This window comes from Otolemur garnettii, unplaced genomic scaffold, assembly GCF_000181295.1.
Source record: "Otolemur garnettii isolate 467f Iridium unplaced genomic scaffold, OtoGar3 scaffold00046, whole genome shotgun sequence".
NCBI classification, from domain to species: Eukaryota; Metazoa; Chordata; class Mammalia; order Primates; family Galagidae; genus Otolemur; species Otolemur garnettii.
Window position 1 is genome coordinate 448,850 of NW_003852441.1, and position 8,110 is coordinate 456,959.

An 8,110-nucleotide genomic window follows, 5' to 3' on the forward strand; every position below is an offset into this window, starting at 1 on the left:
AAAAAAAAAAAAAAGTTCTGAGAGCAGTTTCCTCTGGGAAAGGAGGCCATTGGGGAGGAAGGAAAGAGAGACTATTATTTTTACCAATAAACTTTTAAAACGACCAGGCTCCTTAAACTATGGGCATGTACAGTTTTGAATTGAAAATTAAATTTTAAATGGTCAGAACAGGACTTTTGTTGTTACCGGAGTTTTAGCTGAGTTGGTTGGGAACAATCACTCTGAGGGGAGGCATTTGAGCTGCCACCTGAGGCTGAGAAGGAGCCAGCCTGGGGGTGGCAGAGGGGACAGCCTGAGCCAATGCCCTGGGCCAGGAGGAAGCCTGACAAGCAGAGCCAGCGATGTGCTTGGGAAGGAGAGGGGAGGGTGGGCCTGCTGGGTGACAGGGTCAGCAGGACTGGGCAGTGCAGGTCCTCTTGGCCACAGCCCACAGAGAGGAGTGTGGGTTTTATTTTAGGGAGTATGGAAAATAGGAGGGTTGGGTAAGGAAGTGGCACTGCCTGTTCACATTCTTAAATGATGACTCGGCCTCTTTGTGGATCTGGGGTGGAAACACAATGATGGAGTGTGGGCAGTGACAGGTCAGGGACCTTGTTGGTAGGCAGAGTCAGCACTCCTTGAATAACTGCTTGTGGTGCGGAGGGGCCCATGAGAGACACCACAGAGGCACCACAGTTCCAATACCCTGCTTCACCCATGCCCTCCCTCTCAGCCCGTAGACATGCATGGGCTCCATCCCCTCTTTCCTTTCTTCCTTCTGGATACTTCAGACCCCCACCATGGTCCCTAGGCACCTCAGTTCCAGGTCTGGGGAGGCTGGAGAGACTGTGCTGTCTTTGATCAGCAAGTGCCATAGCAACCTCCACACCCCACCTCCCAGTTGCTCTCCCCAACCGCAATGCCAATGCAGAATGAGGTCTGTGTGGCCAGCGGCACAGCCCAGAGCAGCTGCACACACACTTCACAGTCCATGAAAGAATTGGGAAGGTGGACCTCATTAAAATGAAAAACTTCTGCTTTATGAAGTGGATACAAAGACAAGCCACAGAGTGGATGAAAATATTTGCAACACACATATCTGATAAAGGACTGTTATCTAAAACATACAACGAACTCTTGAGGTTTGGGAGTTTTCTTTGTTTTTTTGTTGTTGTTTGTTTTTGGTTTTGGTTTTGTTTTTGTTTGAGGCAGAGTCTCACTTTGGCACCTTTGGTAGAGTGTCATAGCATCACAGCTCACAGCAACCTCAAACTCTCAGGTTCACGGGATCCTCTTGCCTCAGCCTCCCAAGTAGCCAGCACTACAGGTGCCTTGCATAGTACCCAGCTATTTTTAGAGATGAGGTCTTTCTGTGGCTCAGGCTGGTCTTGAACTCCTGAGCTCAAGCAATCCGCCCACCTCAGCCTCCCAGAGTGCTAAGATTATAGGCATCAGCCACTACACCCAGCCTACAAAAAACTCTTAAAAGTCTGACAATCCAATTGTAAAATGGGCAAAAGATTTAAACAAACTCTTCACTAAAGATACACAGGTGGAAAAGAAGCATGTGAAAAATGCCCAACATGGTACATCACCAGGGAAATGTAAAGGGTTACAAAACAAAAGTGAAACAGCACTGCATACCTACGGGAAGGACCAAGTCCAAAGCATCAAGCACACCAGTGCTGGTGAGGACGGAGGGCAACAGGAACTCTCATTCATCGCTGGTGGGGACGCAACATGGTACCACCAGTTGGGAAGACAGTTTGGCAGCGTTACAGGCTGAATGTTTGCTTTCCTTCAAAATTCATATAGTTTATGTTCTATCAGTTCCAAAGGGGAGAGACAAAAGAACAAAATGTATATATTGAAACCCCAATCCCTGATGTAACTGTATTTGCAGGTAGGGTCTTTATGGAGATAATTAAGGTTAAATGAGGGAAGAAGGACGGGGCCCTGATCCAATGGAATCAGTGTCTTTATAAGAAGAGGCATAAAAGCTGCTCTTGTGCTTTCGACTGCTATCTCTCTCTCTCTCTCTACCTCTATTTTTCTACCTATACCTCTGTCTCCACTTCTACTACTATCTCTATCTCTACCTCTATCTCTATCTCTACATCTATCTATATGTCTATCTCTATCTCTACCTCTGCCTCTATCTCCCTCTGCCCTGTGAGCACACGGATAGAACACAGCCTGTGTTCTGTCTGTGAACAGATGAACCTACTTTGCCAGAATCTTGACCTTAGAAGACATCCAGCCTCCAGAACCATGAGAAATAAATTTCTGTCACTTAAGCCACAAAATCTGTGATATTGTTTTGGCAGCTAAAACAAATAGATTCTTACAAGCTAAACATGATCCAGCTATTGTGTCCCTTGGCATTTACCCAAATAAACTGAAAACATGCATCCACAAAAAATCCTACACACAGTTGTTTATAGCAGCATTATTCACAATTCCCAAAATTTAGAAGCGATCAAAGTGTCCTTCAATAGGTGAATGGATAATTAAATTGTGATACCTCCAGACAATGGGTTATTTTTCAGTGCTAAAAAGAAATGAGCTAACAAGCCATGAAAAGACAGGGAAGAATTTTTTTTTTTTTTTTTTGGTAGAGACAGAGTCTCACTTTGTCGCCCACAGTAGAGGACCGTGGCATCACACAGCTCACAGCAACCTCCAACTCCTGGGTTTAGGCAATTCTCTTGCCTCAGCCTCCCAAGGGGGACTACAGGTGCCCACTACAACACCCAGCTTTTTTTTGTTGCTGTTGTTGCAGCTTGGCTGGTGCCAGGTTCAAACCCGTCACCCTCAGTATATGGAACCGGCGCCCTGCCCACTGAGCCACAGGTGCCACCAAGACAGGGAGGAATTTTAAATGCATATTACTAAGTGAAAGAAACCAATTTGAAAAGGCTATGTATTATATGATTCCAATTGTATGACATTCTGGAAAAGGTAAAACTATAGAGGCAGTAAAAAGAGCAGTGGTTTCAGGGGTTTGGAGGGAGGGAGGGATAAATAGGCAGATCCAGGGCCAGTTTTAGGGTAGTGAAAATACTCGGTATGATGCTATGGTGGGTCCATGTCATTGTACATATGTCCAAACTCAGAATGTATAAAACCAAGAGTGAACCCTAATGTAAGCTATGGGCTTTGAGTATCAATGATGTGTCAGTGTGAGTTCATTGATTGAAATACAAGTACCCTCTAGTGGGGGAGGTTTTGGGGGCAGGGCTTATATGGGAATCCTCTGTAGTTTCCATTTAGTTTTGTAGTGAATCTAAAACTGTTTCAACTGTAATCCTAACACTTGTGAGGCCAAGACAGGTGGATTGCCTGAGCTTACAGGTTCAAGACCAGCCTGAGCCAGAGCAAGACCTTGTCTCTAAGATATAGCCCAGTGTTGTAGTCCCAGCTACTAGGGAGGCTAAGGCAAGAGAATCGCTTAAGCCCAAGAGTTTGAGGTTGTTGTGAGATATGACACAATGGCACTCAACTGAGGGCGACAAAGTGAAACTCTGTCTCAAAAATTAAAAAAAAGTAAAGAAAACTGTTTTATTTATTACTTTTAATTATAAAAGGAGTTAAACACGTGTATGCATAAATAAAGAACAAATGTTGATTTCTTATCTGAGCCCAAAGAGCAGGAAGATGATCCATGTCAGAGCCAGGCCAGGATCCAGGCTGTCTGGATGAGGTCTCACCAGCTCACTCCCAACGCTGCTTCCTGGAAGTGACATCTCATTTCTCTCATGTTTTATTGGCCAAAGTACATCAAAGCCACCCCTGACCTCCAAGTGCATGAGGAAGTGTATGCACCTTGGCTGGTGCTGGGAAGGTGAGATTGGGGCTCCTGACCTCCACAGACACTGCATTCTGCTTAAAACATTCAGCATGGTGTGCATTGATCCCTCCCACACATATGAACAACCCTCCCCGCCCAGCCCAACAATCTTGCCCTACCATTCTTTGGCTGTTGCAAACAAGGGCATCCTTCCGTTTTGGAATGGAATTGTTTCCAAGTCAGTTGATCACATAGTTATTGGGAAACTACCACATGCACGAAGCTCAGCTGCCCCAGGGCCTTTGCATTTGCTGTTCCCGTGGCTTGCAATGCTCTGTCCCTCCCTCCTTCAGTCTTTGCTCCCTCTGTGTCCACCCCATCCTCCATATTCATCCCATCTCTCTCCATTGTTCTCCTGACATCCACCTGGCATCTCTGGGTTGATCTGCTTACTTGAGCACTGTCTGTCTCACACCAAACTGAAGATCCCCCAGGGAGAAACTTCTTACACCACTGTATCCTCAGAGCCTGACACATAGTCAACCCTCAATCAAGAAGTGTTGACTGACACAAACAGGTACAAAAAAAATCCTCTTTTGCAACACAGAAGTCGTCATTCAGTAAGAGTTTCAATACATCTAAGAAGGAATATTATGATACCTGAGATAGTTTAAAGTGATGGGAGTTGGCCAGGCACAGTAGCTCACTCCCACAATCCCAGCACTCTTGAGAGGTCTAAGTGGGAGGATCACTTGAGGCCAGGAATTAGAGACCAACCTGGGCAACACAGCCATACGCTTGTCTCCATTAAAAAAAAAAAAAAAAGGAAAACTACTGAGGTGTGGTGGCATGTGCTTGTCCCCCATTTGTTAGGAGAATTACTTGAGCCCAGAAATTTGGGCTATGATTTTACCCCAGCATGGGTGACAGAGCAAGACCCTGTCTCTAAATAAACTTAAAAAGCACAAGACAGGAGAGAAACCTCAACTATTTTAACTTAGTTTTCTAATTTCATGTTGGCATGTTAAGATGGCTTTTTTCTCTTAAAGGCCTTTATCTTGCAGACATGACATCTGGAGTTGAAGGTGTTGGCATTACCCACTGATCTGTACTATTCGTATGTGTGCTGGCTTTAGGATCTAATACTATTTGAACATATTTATTTTTCCAAGAAGGTGTCAAATTGAGAACCAGGCAGATCAACCTACTCTACAAATGACCCTAAAGGAACTTGCTTGAAGAAATTAGATCCCAGAGATTCTTGGTGGGGAGTTTAAGTTTTCCTCAGTACGTCTATATTCAAGTGGAGATAAAAGAAGCCAAAATAAAAGAAAAAGAATCATGGACTGACAGGACAACTGTGGATTGAGGGTCTGTTCTATTAAAAAGGGCTGTCTTGAAGGGAGCTCTTCAGTGACTCCAGCCTTTGAGGCACCAAAGCTACCCTGGATGAGCAGTGAAAGGAATCACATGTGAAATTCTTGGAATAAAAATGTATTAATTTTGCCTAATGCCATAATTTAAAAAACTTTTTTATTACAGAAAAAAAAAGAAATAAGGGGCAGAACCTGTGGCTCAGGGAGTAGGGAGCCAGCCCCATATACCGGAGGTGGTGGGTTCAAACCCAGCCTAGCCAAAAACTGCAAAAAATAAATAAATAAATAAATACTGAATGGATAACTGCTATCACACAGCTCACAGGGGGATTAGATGAAATGATAGGTGTGATTGTCCTTTGAAACCTACTGTGCTTAGAGAGGGAAACTGAGGCTTAGAAAAGTATAATGACCAGGGCCACACCTGTGGCTCAAGGAATAGGGCGCCGGCCCCATATACCAGAGATGGCAGGTTTAAACTCGGCCCTGGCCAATAACTGAAAAATAAATAAATAAATAAAAGTATAATGACCAACCCAGAGCCACACAGCCAGAGCAACAGACATCTAGCCCACAGCCCTCTTCCTGGGCCATACACCTGCCCACCCTGCCTCAGAGCCAGTGTTACAGAGACACACTTCCCCAGTCCCCACAAGCACCCAGACCACACCCAATCCAACATCACACGCACAGGGAGATGCCCACAGCATAGACACACCTGGCCTCACACACTCAGGAATTCTGTCCACACCCCTGTCCTCACACCATACCACACGCTGACACTCCCACAGCGTCATGGCCCTGTATCACCATAACAGGCAGCTCTTGCTTCTGGAGCTGTGATGAAGACCTCCAGTGTCGGCCACAGGAGGGCTGTGGCCTGTGAGTGTGCCTGGTGTGCCCCAAACGGCATGTGCCCAGAGCGTCACACGTGTCTCACTTAATCCTCACAATGTCCCTGCCAGATACACATTACCAGGGAACCCATTTCACAGATGGTGAAACTGAGGCTCCATGAGAGGAAGTCCTTTGACTTACTCAGGTCCCAGAGCAAGTCTCCAGCAGGGTTTAAATTTGAACCTAGTTCTACTGGACTATGACAGATCCTCTTGCCACTGCCCTGGCCTGCCTCTGAGCCAGGAGGGCTCCCAGGAGCAGCCTCACCTTTCCCTGGTCTCAGCAGTGTGGACACTCTTTCCAGATGGACCAACCAGTCATCAGCTCTCCCTTGCACCAGAGGTGGCTCTCCCAGCCTGAGCAGCATCCAAGCAGAGGAGCAGCAAGTATTGGAGGAAGGGGTTGGGCCAGGTGGCCTTGCATTAGTCTTTGAGTTGCAAATGACAAAAAAAAAGTATTGGCAAACAAAGCTGGAAAGTGATACCTCCTGGAAGAGTTGGATCCAGCTCTCAGATGTCAGCAGGTACTGTCCCCAGGGTTCACTTTCTTCTCAGATCAGCTTTCCCTGGCTCTGAGTAGCACTCACAGGTCTGCGTCCCAGCTTAGTGCTCCCAAAGCAAATGCCATAAACATTTGTCAGGTGAATGCTACAGGTGCCAAAGCAGTTGGGCTCTAAATCTAAGTGGATCCTGACCTGGACCTCTGGGAGAGGACCTCAGGCAGCGGAAGCACTCTGAGGTCACACGAAGTTCATTCCTCTGCAACGAACACCATCATCTCTGGAATCTCAAGCGACAGAAGCAGCCTTCATTGTGCACCAGGCCATGTCCTGAGCATGAGCGTGAACTCATAGTAATCCCACGGCAGCCCTATGATGATGTCACAATATCCATCTCATGGATGGGAAAACTGAGTCACAAAGCTATGGCACCCGAGGAGGGATGGAGCCACGCAGCCCTCTAAAAAGCTGAGCTTCAGAAAGCTCCACCTCTGAACAAGGGCAGGACTGTCCTTCCAAAGCCAGCTTTGCCCAGGGAGGCAGAGGCTGGCATGGGGGCGTCCACTCAGCTGACACCCATGAGCCCTCTGCCTGCTGCCACTACTGGTGGAGCTCAGCGTTCCAGCTGCTGTGAGTGGTCCTGTGTAAGTCTCTTTCTGTGCCCACTTGAGTCCCCCATTTGTAAATGAGCAGATTACTCCCTTCAAAAGTGTAGTACTCACTTCAATGGTAGGACACTCTTGGGCAGCACAGCCCCACAGAACTTTCTGTGAATTCCCACACAGTGGCCACATGTGGCTATGGAACATTTGAAATGTAGCTAGTGTGATTAAATTTTAAATTTTATTTCTTTTTTTTTTTTTTTTTTGAGACAGAGCCTCAAGCTGTCCCCCTGGGTAGAGTGCCATGGCATCACAGCTCAGAGCAACCTCCAACTTCTGGGCTCAAGCGAGTCTCCTGCCTCTGCCTCCCAAGTAGCTGGGACCACAGGCGCCCGCCACAACGCCCGGCTGTTTTTTGGTTGCAGCCATCATTGTTGTTTGGCGGGCCTGGGCTGTATTTGAACGCGCCACCTTAGGTGTATGTGGCTGGTGCCTTAGCCACTTGAGCCACAGGTGCTGAGCCAATTTTATTTCTTTTTAATCATGGGAAATGTAAATGGCCATGCATGGCTGATGACAACCATGTTGAGTAGCCGAGCTCTAGGGCCCCAGATGAATACCAGATAATCTTTTCAGTTTTGTTCTATTTCTTACCCACCCCCTATCTCACCCTCCAATTCCATGCCAGCAGCCTGGCCCCTTGCATTTCCTCTCTAAGGGAGTTTTATTCATCGTTCCGCAGCCAGGAAAAGACAGTCACCTTCTCTCATGGCTGTCCTACCCTACAGCCCTGTCAGAGTCGGGTGGAGTGGCCAGATTCAGAGTGATCCCAGGATCTTTGCATCACTCTGGAAAAGAAGGGGGAACCTCTTACCTTAAAAGACAAATATAGACTCAGGGTGAAGGGATGGTCATCTATATTCCAGGCTAATGGAAAGCAGAAAAAAGCAGGTGTTGCAATTTTATT

At 46.7% G+C, this 8,110-nt stretch overlaps 1 non-coding gene and 1 pseudogene across 1 annotated transcript; one reads left to right on the forward strand and one right to left on the reverse strand.

Annotated features, from left to right (window-relative positions):
* LOC105887097 overlaps positions 1 to 8,110 on the reverse strand; it is a 42,186-nt pseudogene that overhangs the window by 14,798 nt on the left and 19,278 nt on the right.
* On the forward strand, positions 4,295 to 4,422 carry LOC111725717. The gene has a single exon (XR_002773726.1). It is a non-coding gene; the product is annotated as a small nucleolar RNA SNORA40 (small nucleolar RNA).